Source organism: Equus caballus, chromosome 2 (genome assembly GCF_041296265.1).
Source record: "Equus caballus isolate H_3958 breed thoroughbred chromosome 2, TB-T2T, whole genome shotgun sequence".
In the NCBI taxonomy this organism is placed as follows: Eukaryota; Metazoa; Chordata; class Mammalia; order Perissodactyla; family Equidae; genus Equus; species Equus caballus.
Window position 1 is genome coordinate 122,892,606 of NC_091685.1, and position 14,005 is coordinate 122,906,610.

A 14,005-nucleotide genomic window follows, 5' to 3' on the forward strand; every position below is an offset into this window, starting at 1 on the left:
GAATGGATGGATCTTTGTCTTGTGTTAGAATTAGATATTTTCATGCCCCTCGTCTCTGAATTCTGTAGTAAGACTCTTAATTCTTACTTCTTCAGAAGTCGTCAGATGACCCAGACTGAGGGGAAGCTGGGATATGCGGAGGTCTGAGGCTGTAAAGCCTGTGAGAAACACATTTCCAGGGCAGGATGGGCCATTGAATGTAGTTAATAACTCAAGCCCCTGGAAACAGAGGGCCATGTGCTCCTGTAACAGTGAGGCTGAAACGGGGGCTTTCAGGGGACTTGGAGTAAGAGAGAGAGTAGACAGAAGGAGCTGGGAGACCCAGGACGGCCAAGATCAGGGGAGCTCAGTGGAGCCACCCAGGCTGTTCTGCATCCCGACAAATACAGCCCTGTGGGCAAGTTCAGAAGGCGGAGTCAGCTCCATCAGGACTTCCAGTAGCAGAGTTTGCTCTGAAGCTAAGTGGATGGATGCATTGACCAGACAGAATATGCCCTTGATGTTCCAGGAAACAAAACATAGCCTCGGATAAAAGACTAAAAACCTTAGCAAGAATAAAGACAGGATAGTGACGATAAAGGACTAGGGCTTGAGATGGGGGGAGGGTCAGTGGGAGAGAGAAACAGGGAGAGCAAGGGGCTGTCTAACGTGCGTTGAGTGGAAGCAAGCGCTTTAAACCTGTGCCAAGCTAATTAAGCCACGTGAGGCTTTGTGCTTGTAACTCACCTAATCTCTGTGTCACCTGTACTTTGAGATCCCCTTGCCTTGTTGTGTAAACAGTTTGTACACCTGAACCAATGGTGTGTTCTAGTTCAGTGGCCACAGCGTGGAAGAGACATGACTGCAAGAGAGAGCAGGGGAAAGTCCCGAACTCCAAGGAACATTCTGTTTAAAAACAACAATCCTGATTCCCCCAGGTGATGTCAAGAGAAACCTTCAGAAAAATGATAGAGGGAGTCCAGAAGGCCACGACTTCTGCTTGGGGGTTGTTACTGAGGTCGTCATCTTACCTGCTCTTCTTGTTGAGATGTGCCCTGTTCTGAGGGAATGGCCTGATCCTGATTTGGCTACATAGACTTGGCTTCTCAGAGGTGCTGGGTGAGTCAATGGCAGTGCCTACCTTATTCCAGAGCAGCAGGGAGAAGGGTTGTGCTGGTCCCTGCTCCCCCATGAAACTTTGGATGACCTCCAAACACAGAGAACATCCCTAATGTTATCAAGAGAAAGCAGCCAACTGGAATGTCCTTCCAAAGAAATTCCAGTCTTCATCAAGAATCTGGACAAGACGAGAGATTAAGCAAATGCATTGTCAGTTCAGATTTAGGGAGGTGAATCGAAGACTTCATGGAAGTGGGAAATGGGAGCGGGTGAGGGGGTAACTTTTGCTGACAAGTAACTGCAGGCAAAAAGTTCACAGTCAGAAACCCTGATACTTGGAGATCCAATACTTTAAATCCACATGCTAAGACTGTAGAGAAGCATTTCTTATAAACTTAAGACAATGACAATAATGCTATTAATGGTGAGCTGGCATTGAATTTATAGCATATCTAACCCAAGAATTGAGAAGACTGAGGGCTAAGAAAGTGGCGATTTGCTCAAGGTCACACCATTATTAAAAATGTGGCACAACACGTTAAGATATGCAAATGATCCATCAATAGGCTGGTAGGGGACCCATGCCCTTCAAAAGCTTGGGGCTGCCTTTCAACCCAAGGACAGCCCCCTACTGAAAGCAAATAATCCCTCTCCCAAACTAACAAACGTGAATAGAACTCGTCAAATACAAATAACATAGCCACCACCAAAAACATATCATCACAAAACAAAACAAAACACCTCCGCTAGTCCTAAGTTTAATTCTAGAAAAAGAGGTATTATCACATAGACATTGGCCAAAATGCATAAGAGAGAGAGGCCTTCCTATTAAGCTGAAGATTTAGACTGTTTATAAGTTCTTTCCTTTTACTGTCTAAAAAAAATTTATTTTGATCAGAAATGGAAACAAAGGGATTAAAGGGATCAGAAGAGTGATTTGCAATTGGTCTCCAGACTGCACTCCTGTTTCCGTTTGTCAAGAGCAGGCTGGCATAGAGCTGCATGGAAGGCTTGTACTAGTGGGGGCTTGTACTAGTGGGGGCTTGTACTAGCGGGGGCTTGTACTAGCGGGGGCTTGCCTCCTGCAGCCTGCGATTAGACGGAGGCTGTAACCTTGACACGCTCATTTCAGGACCACAAAGCCCTTCGCCTCTCAGTCTCTTTTCCCCTTTCCATATTGCCCTGATCCTGGCAGAGCTTTTGAAATTATCAGAGAACGGCTCTGTATTTCTCTCTCTCTCTGTCCTCTCCTCCTCCTTGTCTTCCCCCAAATGTACCCACCAATCTTTACTGAGACAAAGAAAAACAAACCCTCAAGGATGTGAGTGTGACAATATTTTTTATGCGTATTCTAGAAAGCTGCCAAAGAGGACAGTAAATATTGCTTTTGATGAAGAGTCAACGCATGTAGTATTGATTTCCAAAAGGAAATTTATTGAAATTAACAGATTTCCAGGAAAGCACAAAAAAGCATGTAGGAAAAATACCAAATGCATTTAGCCATCAACTCATCTGCAAGGAACAAAGGAGACCAGGGAGCCGTATGTCAGAAAACTATGCATGGGACGTTTTATCCAAATGGTGATGACGGAAAGGATATGTAATCTTGTTCTAAGAATCCCTTTGCAATTGGTGTGGGGTGGGTGCCGCTGATGTGCATAGATCTCTGAGGTTTATGTGTATGGTTGATTTGTACATTTGATAATGGTATCTTTATTCAGAGTTAAATGTTAATAATAAAACACTTGACTAGTATCGCAAAGACCTGACTAGCTTTGTTGTTTGATAGGTGGAGAAATCTATCCACTGTACACCAATTTATGATAATTATGGAGTTTCACTTTACTTTTTTCTCCATCCAGCAACATTTTTGACTTGTTTTAGATTAAAGTGTATGTCTGGTTAATTATGGCATTTAGTTCTCAGCTTGTAATCGGGATCTGGTGCTTCTGACTCCTAGCGCTCTTACTGTAGCTGTTTCAAGGGGGCCTGATGGATTTGTCTGAGGTAAACCAAAATGGAAAGTACCGACTTCCTTAAATAATTTCAGTTACTTCTTGTAGCTTCCACAATCTAAGATGGTCCAGCATAGGGGGTGGGAGTGGTGACAGGTGGGTTGTGTATCTGATTATCTTCCAGTCAGAGGGATCCAGACAGGGGCCCTGTGTTACCGGCAGGGCTGTGCGCCAAAGTGTAATCAGATAGGAAACCGGGGGCCGATGGTAATTTTTTGAGCTGTGCTTTTGTGACACCCTCCGCAAAGATGAAAGCAGTGTTCCCTAACACAAACAGACAGCCCCGCACTTGGGCTAAAGTTGTGATATGAAATTTTATTTATGTTTCACCAAACCCGACTTGAAAGTAATTATACATGATTTGGAACTTTTAATTGTTCTTGTAGTTTCTCTCTGCAAATAAGGAAATCCTGGCTTTCTGTAAAAAACTCTAGATCCCGGCTATTGGTTTCTTTTCAAGGTTCTGCCACACTAATTGCTTTCTGTTTGATTCTGTGCCCTTCTGAAATTGAAGGTTGCCTCAAGGCAGGAGAAAAGCTGGGGTGGTAACTTGTGGGTTTGGGACTGGGGTAACCCACAGCCGCGGCTGCAGGCCAGTCTCATTATCCCACGGGGCAAACCAGGGGGCCCGTTTCACTGCTTCAGATCTGAGCCTATGACTGGAAGGGTTAGACCCTCAAAGGTTTCTCTTTGCATTATTTATCATTTCTGACTGATAACAGCACCACTTTCTTCTAGGAACCAAACACTGGTCATTCTGGTTTTGTTTTAATGTGGTATTTCGTATTGTATTTCACTGTTCTTCAACCGCAGATTTACAAAGTAGGAGTCTACTAAGGGGTATGTGTTTCACAGGAAATAGACGTTTCACTTCTTTTCAGCGATAATATGACTTGATTCCTTCTACACCAACATATTCCTAGTATTACTATATGATTGCTTCCTTTAAGTTTGTCTAAACTGTAGTGGTGAAAGTTGGAGTGGCTTCGTCCATGTTTGGGAACGTGTACGTGTTAGACAAAGACAGAAACAATTTCACCAATTGTGTGGTCCCACGGTTTTGTAAGTGGGATTTCAAGATCATAAACTCAAACTATTAAGAAGTGAGTTGCTTAGTTATCCAGAAAGATTGACTCTATGGGGTCATCCTTGCTGAATGAAAACTACAGAAAGCGGCAGTCGACCGGGTCAGGTCAGACAGGTCTGACAGGTCAGACAGCCTGGGTTCAAATCGGCTCTGTCCGTCACCAGCAGGGACATTCAGCCGAGTCACTTCTCTGTGCTTCAGTTTCTGATATGTCACCTTAGAGTTTTCCTGGTACGTGGAACGTAGGGTTGCTAAAACGTGCCTAGTGCTTAGCACGGTGCCCAGCACCTGGTGGTGGCTTAACAAATGCCAACCGCCATTATTTCCCTAAAATGTGCTAGTACTTTTTAAATTGTGCCCAGTAAATATAATTTGGCCTTGTCCTGCACAATTTGGGTCATCACTGGGGACTTCAGTGATCTCGCAAAGCGAAGCCCTCATGGCCCCTTGGCAATCTAACCTCCTGCCCTCCAGGTGGCATTGCTGTTACCTTGAGCCGTAGCCTTGTCTTCCAGCTCCTTCCCAGCCCCCCGCCCCCGCCCTCCACCGCCCCGCCTGCCCATCACTGTGTGGGCCAGCCAGGGGTTTGCTTGTCTTCTCCCTCACAGCTCTCTCTGTTTTCTGCCCTCACTGCCCCCCGCCCCCCACCGTTTCCTTTCATCACAGTTGTCCCGCTTATAATGACTGAGGCGGTCTCTTTCCCACCAGTCAGCAAGCTCCCTGAGTGCGGGACCACACACTGTCTTTTCCAGCCCCTCCCTGGGGCTTGGTGCACAGGGGCCCAGAATGGCAAGCAGGTGCCTACTCCACGCACAAGCATGTGCTCCAGAGGCCGACTCTCTGGGTGCAAATCCTGGTTTTACAGTTCTGGCCTGCGTGATGGTGACAAGGTGGCTCGAACTCTGAAATTTAAAGCTTTAGTGACCTCATTAATACAAGGTGATAATAGTCCTGGCTGCCCAGGATTGTTGTGGAGATCAGACGACGTGGGCTAAAGTCGACTAGAATATAGTAAGTGCTCCAAGTCAGTGGTTATTCTAACTATGGCTGAGCTGAGAAAGCATCCATAACCCTGTCTGTGGACCTGCCGCATCTTCCGTGGTGGAGATGGGCGGACATGTTGCCTGAAACTCTAATGTGATCAAGGGAAAGGAGCTAAGGAGAGTCGGAGTTTTCAGTGCCATGTTGCGGCATTATGAACAGGACAAAGCAGGGAGTTGAAACAGCTATTCTGGTTTTTCAAATTAGAACTAAATATAATTCTTTAGCTCTGAAAGCAGCATGTTTCAGAAGGGCATCTGCTGTCTCATTCTATCCTCACGTTAAACTTCTTGGGTGAGTTATCTGAACTGTTTGTCTGTATGGTCCAAATTCACTAGATAATTACAGGTGTAGACCCAGTGTTTCCAGCCACCATTCTGACTGTAAATTTAGATAAAGCTCTCCCTGTGTTCTCTCTGCATAATGATAAGATCTAAGCCAATATTTTTTGACTCCAGTTCACCTTGGCCGTGGTCGTTCTACTGTGGTCATGGGTCATAGACTCTCAGGCCCCAGATCTGGAGGGAGCCTCAGGGACCACTTGGTCCAACTCCATCATTTGACAGGGAGAGAGAGGAGGCCTGAAGAAGTTAAGCCACTTATCTAAAACCGTAGAGCTGGTTCCTGGTTCTGGGACCATGTTGGATGCTGAGCTAAGGTTGGTGGGAGCACAGGTCCTCTGACTCGTCCAGAAGCATGCTTTCCACTAAACTTTCCAGTTTGATTACAGGTTTTTATTTTTATGGGAAGAGCACTAGACCAGGATCAGGAAGCCCAGCTTTTCTGCCTCTATCCTTTATAAACTTGGGAGACAACACGTATTCCCCTGTCTTCATCCATAAAAAGGGTGCCTGCCCTGCCACCTTAGCAGGATTGCTGCAGGATCAATGAGCTGATAAAGGAGAAAGTACTTTGAAAGAAAGACCAAGTGGACACTTGTAAGAGCAGGGTTTTGGGGTCAAAACACTTTGGTCATGAACCCAGGCTCTACCATATATCATTTATGTACCCTTGGTCAATGCAGTTCATAAATAGGGCTACAGCTTATCATCTTATTAAATCTGCTTGAAGATCTAATGAAATGGTATATAAAGTACCTGACACAGGTGGACTCTTAAGAAATGGTAGCTATTATCAAATCATTAAGACATTTTACAAAAACAATGGTTCACTACCTGCTTTGTATTATAGGGTTGTGCGAGCTCAAGTCCTGTCGGTCGCCACCCCCATCTTAGTAGATTTCACTGTCGTGATCCTTGTGCATCTTCAACACCGAGAACTGCAACAGCCAATGCTGGGGAAGCAGCGTGAGCTCGTGTTGAGCTAAACCAAGTACATCCGAAGTGTGTTTAGACTCATAAAATGTCTGTTAGAAACCTTAACTGTAGAATTTACGAAGGAAAAAATGGCTGTTTTGAAAATCAGGTTGTTTTCAAAACAATGAACTCTTCCACTTGTCCAAATTAAAAATCTAGTAAACTCTGTGTGTGGGGAGTTAAGGTCCAAATCACAGACCAGGAGGGCCTTTGCACCTCCAGATGGCCTTGGGCCAGGGCCTCCTCCTCACACACAGGTGTGCACGTGTGTGAAAGCCTCAAAGAGCCTTGTGGAGGTTACGGAACAGTCTTCCCAGCAGGAGAGCTCAGGGCCGAGACCTCCAGGAGGGGGCAGCTCCACGCACAGACGCTCCCCCCACAAGCCGGCGGGGAGGACACCTGTGGCTCCCTGGTCCCACTGCAGTCGTACTCTCCATTTATGAGGAGGAAGAGCGATTGAAAAATTAAGCTGATGCACAGTCGTACACATAGATTTATAAAGTCCTCATTAGAAAGAAAAACCGCAGGGTGGGAGTGATCAAAATAAATTGTATTGTCATAAAGCAATTAAGAGAAAATCAGGCAATCATAAGGTGATAAAAGCCTATTAGTTAAAGGGCCTGAAAAACACAGCGGGTTGTAAAAAATTAAATTCTCACACACAGAAAAAATGCAAAACAGGCAATTGTCTCTATGGCAAAGAGTCAGATTGCTGATGTGTGTGAAGAGTTAAAAGCCTTGAAAAACGTGGGGTGCAGTTTTATTTCTCATCTGTGCTCAGATTTGAGGATTTTTGTCTTCTAAATTATTTTCCTTCCTTCACCGTAAGCCTCACAAAACAGTTTTGTTTTCTGAAAACAAGAAGATACATCCTTTAAAGTGAAATGTAAGAGCATGTAATGAATTTCATACAGATTTCCACTTTTTGACTCCTTGAGACCACTCTGGAATTACGGTCTTTAGATGTCAGAAGACTCTTACTGCAGCGCTGTTACTAGGGAGGAGACTGAGGCCCCAGGAGCTGGAAGCCGAGTGTGCCTTGCTGCGGGCTGGTTGGTGAGAGCAGGTCTGAGTCTGGGACCAGGTCACTTCCCTTCCCCAACTGGTAGCTCCTCCCGCTAGGCCGCCCTGCTTTCCTGCTCTGTCAGGGCTTGAAAAGTCTGCTCTTCATCAGGGGTCGGGGAATGTTTTCTGTAAAGGGACAGATAGTAAATCTTTTCGGCTTTGTGGGCTCTTGGGTCCTTCTTGCAACCACGTACTCGACTCTGCCGTTATAGTGCATGGCAGCCTAGACGAACGAATGAGCGGGTCCCCACTCCAACGAACCACGTCAGAAAACACCGAGGGCCAGGGTCGGCCTGCAGGGCTTGGTTGTTTTCAATAATCATTAAGGTGGCCTTAAAATAACCTAAGCCAACCTTTCTAGATATCATAAGGATGTTTCTGCTGGGAACATTGCCCGGTTCCCTTGGTCAGGTGTGTATTTTTCTGAGCACTATTTCAAGTTCTCATCCTCAGTGAGCCCAGTCCTTGGCATGAAAAGCGGCAGAAGCCCCAGTCTTGGACCCTCTCACTCCTTTCTTACTTCCACGGCAGGCGTCCACACGGTGCAGCCTGGTGCCAGCACACGAGAACTTTGCAGGAGCCCTGGGATGGGCATCTCCCTCTGTCTACACGGCCGGTCTGAGCTCCGGGCTGGGATCTAACTACTTTCCTGCCACTGGGTAAGCAGTTGTCCTAACACTTCAAGTAATCTGTCTTTTTGGCACTGCTGAGAAAAGCCACATTTATCATATATGAATTTTCCATATGCACATGAGTCTGTTTCTGGATTTTCCTTCTGTTTCATTAATTTATTTGTCTATTTCCCCATGAATCTTTGCAATACTGTGTCTTCTCCACCAGGAAAGACTTTGTCCAGATTTTCTTTTGTCTTTTAATAAAAATTTATCTTTTTCTTCCCATGTCTTGCACATTTCATAATGGTTTTTACACGAGCTACATTTCACTGATTTCTAAGGTGGCAAACAGGAGCACAAGTGGCTGAGGCCTGTGCAGTGAAAGCATGACAGACGTGGCTTCGAGCAGTCGCACATGGAGAGCCCGAGGCTGCTCTGTCATTCCTGTGTCCTCCTTGGTTCTGGCAGCGACGGACTGGTGTGTGCCAAAACAAGACAGAGTGCACAGGCCGAGAGAAGAGAACGGAGAGCCGGGCAATTTTATCAAGGATGTGGATCCAGTCCAGGAGCGAGACAGCCTCAGCCACTCATGGCGAAGCCTCTCGACAGTGCACTCGTGAAGAGGGATCAGAGGCCCCCAGAGCAAGCACTGAGGGACACGGGGGCCACAGCACCCTCCCGTCAGGCTGCCCGAGCTTTGGGGCTTGAGTTGGATAAAATGGATCCTCCTGCTTTTCCCTTCTTCTTCTCTCCTTCCAGATGTCAGCTTCCCCCCTTCTGGCCAACCGCCCCAATTCTTGCCTGTACCCATGCTGACTCAGCCCAGCCTGCCTGGTTTTAGTCACCTGCCTCCCATTGTGCTACTTTTATCTGAACTGATTTATTTATTTATTTATTTATTTATTTATGTTTAAGATTGGCACCTGGGCTAACAACTGTTGCCAATCTTTTTTTTTTTTCTGCTTTATCTCCCCAAACCCCCCCGTACACAGTTGTATATCTTAGTTGCAGGTGCTTCTAGTTGTGAGATGTGGGACGCCCCCTCAATGTGGCCTGACGAGCGGTGCCATGTCCGCGCCCAGGATCCGAACCCTGGGCCGCCGCAGTGGAGCACGCGAACTTAACCACTTGGCCACGGAGCCGGCCCCTCAACTGATTTATTTGGCACGATGTGCACTTACTAACTGATTCTAGTCTCTTGACTTCACATACTTTACTATTGGAACAATCTCCATTTGGGTCTTTTTGCCTTCTGGTTTTCAATTCCGGGCAATCCCCACGCTGTCTGGAACCCGCTATTCCTCAGGAGCGTCTGTCTCCCGGAGCCCGCTGACCTCCTGGGTGAGACGCCAAGCTGACCCAATGCCGCCATCAGCCCCACAAGTCATTCTGGTTCTAGGCATACCGGCAGCTAATTTAAATTATCCCCTTGTGGATGTATGTTTCTACATTAACTATTTACTAAGAGATATCAAATGCATTCCACAGAGTAGAGTCACTTCTAACTAATCCTCTTGTTTATCTCGTGAAGTCCTGCATTAAATGAAGTGCTACAGGTATTACGGAGGAGGCTCATCGAACCCAGATGGATCCAGTCAACACGAGGAGTTGCTCTCCTGGCGAGCACACTGCGGGGGTCAGGTGCCCAGCGCCCGGTAGACCAGGGGGGCTGCTACCCGAACGGGTCATTAGTGTTGTCTTTGCCACTCTCAGTAGCAGTTAACGTGTTATTTGGAGTGTATTCTCATGTGGTAAATACTCATAGTAGTAATATTACCAAAAGGGGTTTGGTTTGTATGTATGACCTGAATTCACACAGAAATAGAGGTCTCAACTATGGTCCTAGAATTCATTTGGCAAGCTCTTAAAAGAGACAGATGCCCAGGCCCCCTCCAGACCAATTGAAACAGAATTCCTAAGTGGCGTAGGGGAGAGGGTAGCAGGCACTGGTATTTTACAAATTTTCCAGATGATTTTATCATGCATCCAAGGTTGAAAACGTCTGTTTTAGCAGAACTTTAGGAAGCCCCAGCTGACCTGCCACATGCCCTGTTGTCCCCAGACCCCTGTCTTAAACTTGCAGAAAACTTACGCGAACCCAGTCTGTGGTTTGGGTCACGCTCTCTAACTTAGGATTCAAAACTTGGACTTCTTTTTGTTCTTTCTCTGTTGTGTTAATCCTCCAAAGTCAGAAAGCAATGTATCAGAGAAAATTATTTGTAATTTTTAAAAGGGCCACATCAATGCCCAGATCTCATGGGTTTGTCTCCAGAGGAAAATGGCTGTGGCATCTTTGAAGAGTCCAGTAGGAATTTCGACAGAACGAAAATGTCATCGAGCATGAGTGGAATCAAAGCAAGTCCTCAGTGGAATGCTCCTGTCGAAACAACACTGTAACAGTCAGTTTTCCAGATGTAAACAGGACACACTGCAGCTAGCCTGAGCAGAAAATTCGTTTGTTAAGGGAGAGCTTGCAGGTAGGAGGACTGCCCAGACCCCACCATGGGGTTGCTTCTCTGAAGCCTTGCTGCTGCCATCGCAGGGCCAGGGGTGCAGGCCACAGCGAGGACCTGAGGCTGGCCCCTGTTAGCACCTGTGCCCACCCCCACGGATGCCTTTACCACCGGCTCTAAGCGATGTCCATTCTCAAGGTACTCATTTCTGTGTGGAAATCTTGACATTGTGCAAGATTAAGCCCAGCTGCAAGTGTTGCTGGGAAATCAAAGAAGATTTCCGAAGAATGACAAACCCCCTTTTTGTGCTCTTTCCTTCTCCTTGCCAGAGGCACCCTTGCAGCAACCACTCCTAATCAAAAGTGACTGGAAACACCTGGTGTCCATCCTCAGCATGTCCACGTGAATCCAGAACTCTGGCCTCGCTCCCTGAAGCGTGTGCACCTCATCTCATCTTTAATAGTGGCGTGGAAGCAAGGCTTTGCTCTCTGGGGAAGACGTTCTTGTTATCAGTGGTGTTGGTGGGGAGAGGGTTGTAAATGGTGCGTAAAGAGGACGAGGAGAGCCTGCCTCTTAACTCTATGCCAAAATAATCCACCCTAGAAGAGGCTCCTGTCACCGAACAGACTTTCCTTTACACGCAAGCTGCCCCTGCAGCCCAGAGCTGGACTTCACAATTAAGCAAGTTTGCCCAGTGCTTGAAACAATGTTAGAAAGAGCTACATTAAAATACTAATAGAGGGGCCGGGCAGGTGGCGCAGTGGTTAAGATTGCACGTTCCGCTTTGGCGGCCCTGGGGTTTGAGGCTTGGGATCCTGGGTGCAGACCTACGCACCGCTTGGCAAGCCATGCTGCGGTGGGTGTCCCACAAACAAAGTAGAGGAAGATGGGCATGGATGTTCACTCAGGGCCAGTCTCCCTCTGCAAAAAAGAGGAGGATTGGCGGCAGATGTTAGCTCAGGGCTAATCTTCCTCAAAAAATTTTTTTAAAAAACTAATAGAAAAGTAGAGCTCTGAGGAAATGCTCATAAAAGAATGCTGAGAACGTACGAAAAAAGTAAAAAAAACAATAGGTTTTATGGAGAAGATGTTACTCTATCAGGGACAGGAGAAAAAAGGAAATTGTTTTTATTACAGAATAACAGGAGGGGTTTTATTTGGACAAAGGCACAGTCCCTCCCTCGCCCCCCACCCCATGTTGCTCTCAGGACCCCCAGCGAGTCCCCTGGCCCGGAGGAGAGGCGATCCCCCTCTAACACAGATGGCCTCCAGGAGGACTTGCCTAGAGGCCACAGAATGACCCACATAAACTCTTCAAGTCTCTCGCAGGTTTTGATGCTGTGAAAAAGCTTTTGCCTAGGACTCCCGTGGAAACCACCTTAGTGTCTTCAAGCCACTGGGGAAGCTGTACAGCGAATGAAGCCTATGGGTAGTTAGTGGAGAAGCAAGTAGACACACATCTGAGACTCTGCCTGCTCAACGATCCGCCTCACACTCTCCACTCATCTGGTCTCCTGGCCTCTGCCCCAGGTGGCCCTTTGCTTCTTGAAAAGAAGCACAAAGTCTGAAACACAGACTTCAAAGACGAAGGGAATTCTATTTTAACATTTTCATTTCATTAAACTGGGACCAATCATGAAAGGTCATCAGTAAAGACCAAACAAGATAAGCATTGATCTGGGCGTCTTGCAGAAGGGCTGAGGGAGGGGTGGCCTCAGAGAAAGGAAAACACAATTAAATGTGCACTGGCTGCTGAAGGTGCATATTCTATGCTGTTTGCACCCGGAGGGAGCAGCTTTCTATTGCAAGCATTTGGTTGGTGTCGGTCCGTTTCACTGGGAAGAAAAACGCATGTGGGAACACTTACTGTATAATCAGGCTACGGGAAGATGTTACCATTCTTGCTTCCAAGATCCATTCTGTCCTTTGCTGTCAGGAGCCTGTCTTAGATGTCAAAGAACAGTCAAAGTGTAACAACAGGGGGCCCAAGCAGTCATTTCAAATTATTGAGAAATAAATGAATGGAGACAAAAATATCTTGATATTAACATCTAGCATTTATTTATCTACCAGGCACTGTAAAGACATTATCTCAATTTTATTTTCTAAAATGCCTATGAAGTACCTATTATTGAGGAAAATGAGGAGCGATATTAGGAAATTTGTTCATAGTTAAAAATCAGATTTACCCATGTCTTTCTACTTAGCTATGCCAGTCGGCAGCTGTCGGGGTTCTGAAGGACACTCTCAGTGTCCTGACACATCCTCTTGTCCTTACCACTTAGTGCACTTGCCCGACTTCTCAGTTGGCAGCTCTCTGCCTGAAGACTTTGTCTGGCTGACCTGGGAGCCCATTCTGCTCCTGCAGCAGGAAAGAGGTCCAAGTCTCCACGCCCAGTGCTCCACTCACCGCAAAGCAGCTGTCAACCAATGACTGAGAGGAGCTGGTATCACGCTCCCTCATTCTTCAGGTGGGACCACTCTGAGACGTGTACTCTACGCTGGCTCCGAGTTCCTCAGCAGGAATGCGCTTCAGTCATCCAGGTGGGAACTTGCTGGATAACAAAAGAAAACCTCTTTCCTTCCCTTTCTCACTGCCCATGCTCCCCTGATTCCCAGCATCGCTACCCAAATAAAATACTTGCACTTAGATCCTGGACTCAGGACCACCTTCCAGAGGAGCTCAAGGTGAGGCAGTTCTGTCTGTGCCTCGTGCCCACAAGTGGAGGCTGAGGCTGAGGGAACTGTGCCGGTGTGATGGCAAAGATGGCCCCAGTTCTCCAGCTCTCTGAATCCACACCCTTTGTAATGTGAGTCTGCAGCTCCGCCCACTGATAGACAGAGTGTGTTTCTCCATCCCTGGTGTCTATGCTGGCCTTGCCTCTGCTGTGGCCGGCAGAGTGAGGCAGGAATGACAGTGTGGGGTTTTGAGCCTGGGCTCCATGAGGCTTTGAGAGCTTCTGCCCTGCTCCCGCTCTGGCTTGCTCGCTCAGGTGTCTGCCACCCCTATACGAACAAGTCCAGGCTAGTGTGCTGGAGGACAAGGAAACACGGGGAGGAGAGCTCCTTAGGGGCTGAGGCATCCCAGAGCAGTGGCCCTCAGCTGACTCACCAGCTGACTCACCAGCTGACCGCAGATACAGGGGTGAATCCAGCCACTCTCAGCCCAGTCCGGCCCAGATCAGCAAAACCACCCAGCAGGCCCAGACACCTGGGGTCCAAAATAAGTATTGACGGTTGCGTGCCCCTGAGCTTCGCCGCGCGGCTCTTTCGTGCCGATCCCTAACTGAGGCACTTGCTGCAAACTCTTCAGAGT

At 47.2% G+C, this 14,005-nt stretch overlaps 1 long non-coding RNA gene across 1 annotated transcript; it reads left to right on the top strand.

Moving 5' to 3' along the window:
• The first annotated feature begins 850 nt into the window (after positions 1–850).
• On the top strand, positions 851–13,543 carry LOC138923104 (uncharacterized). Its single transcript, XR_011436311.1, has 3 exons — positions 851–1,098; positions 8,154–8,281; positions 12,975–13,543. It is a non-coding gene; the product is annotated as an uncharacterized lncRNA (long non-coding RNA).
• The last annotated feature ends 462 nt before the right edge of the window (positions 13,544–14,005 follow it).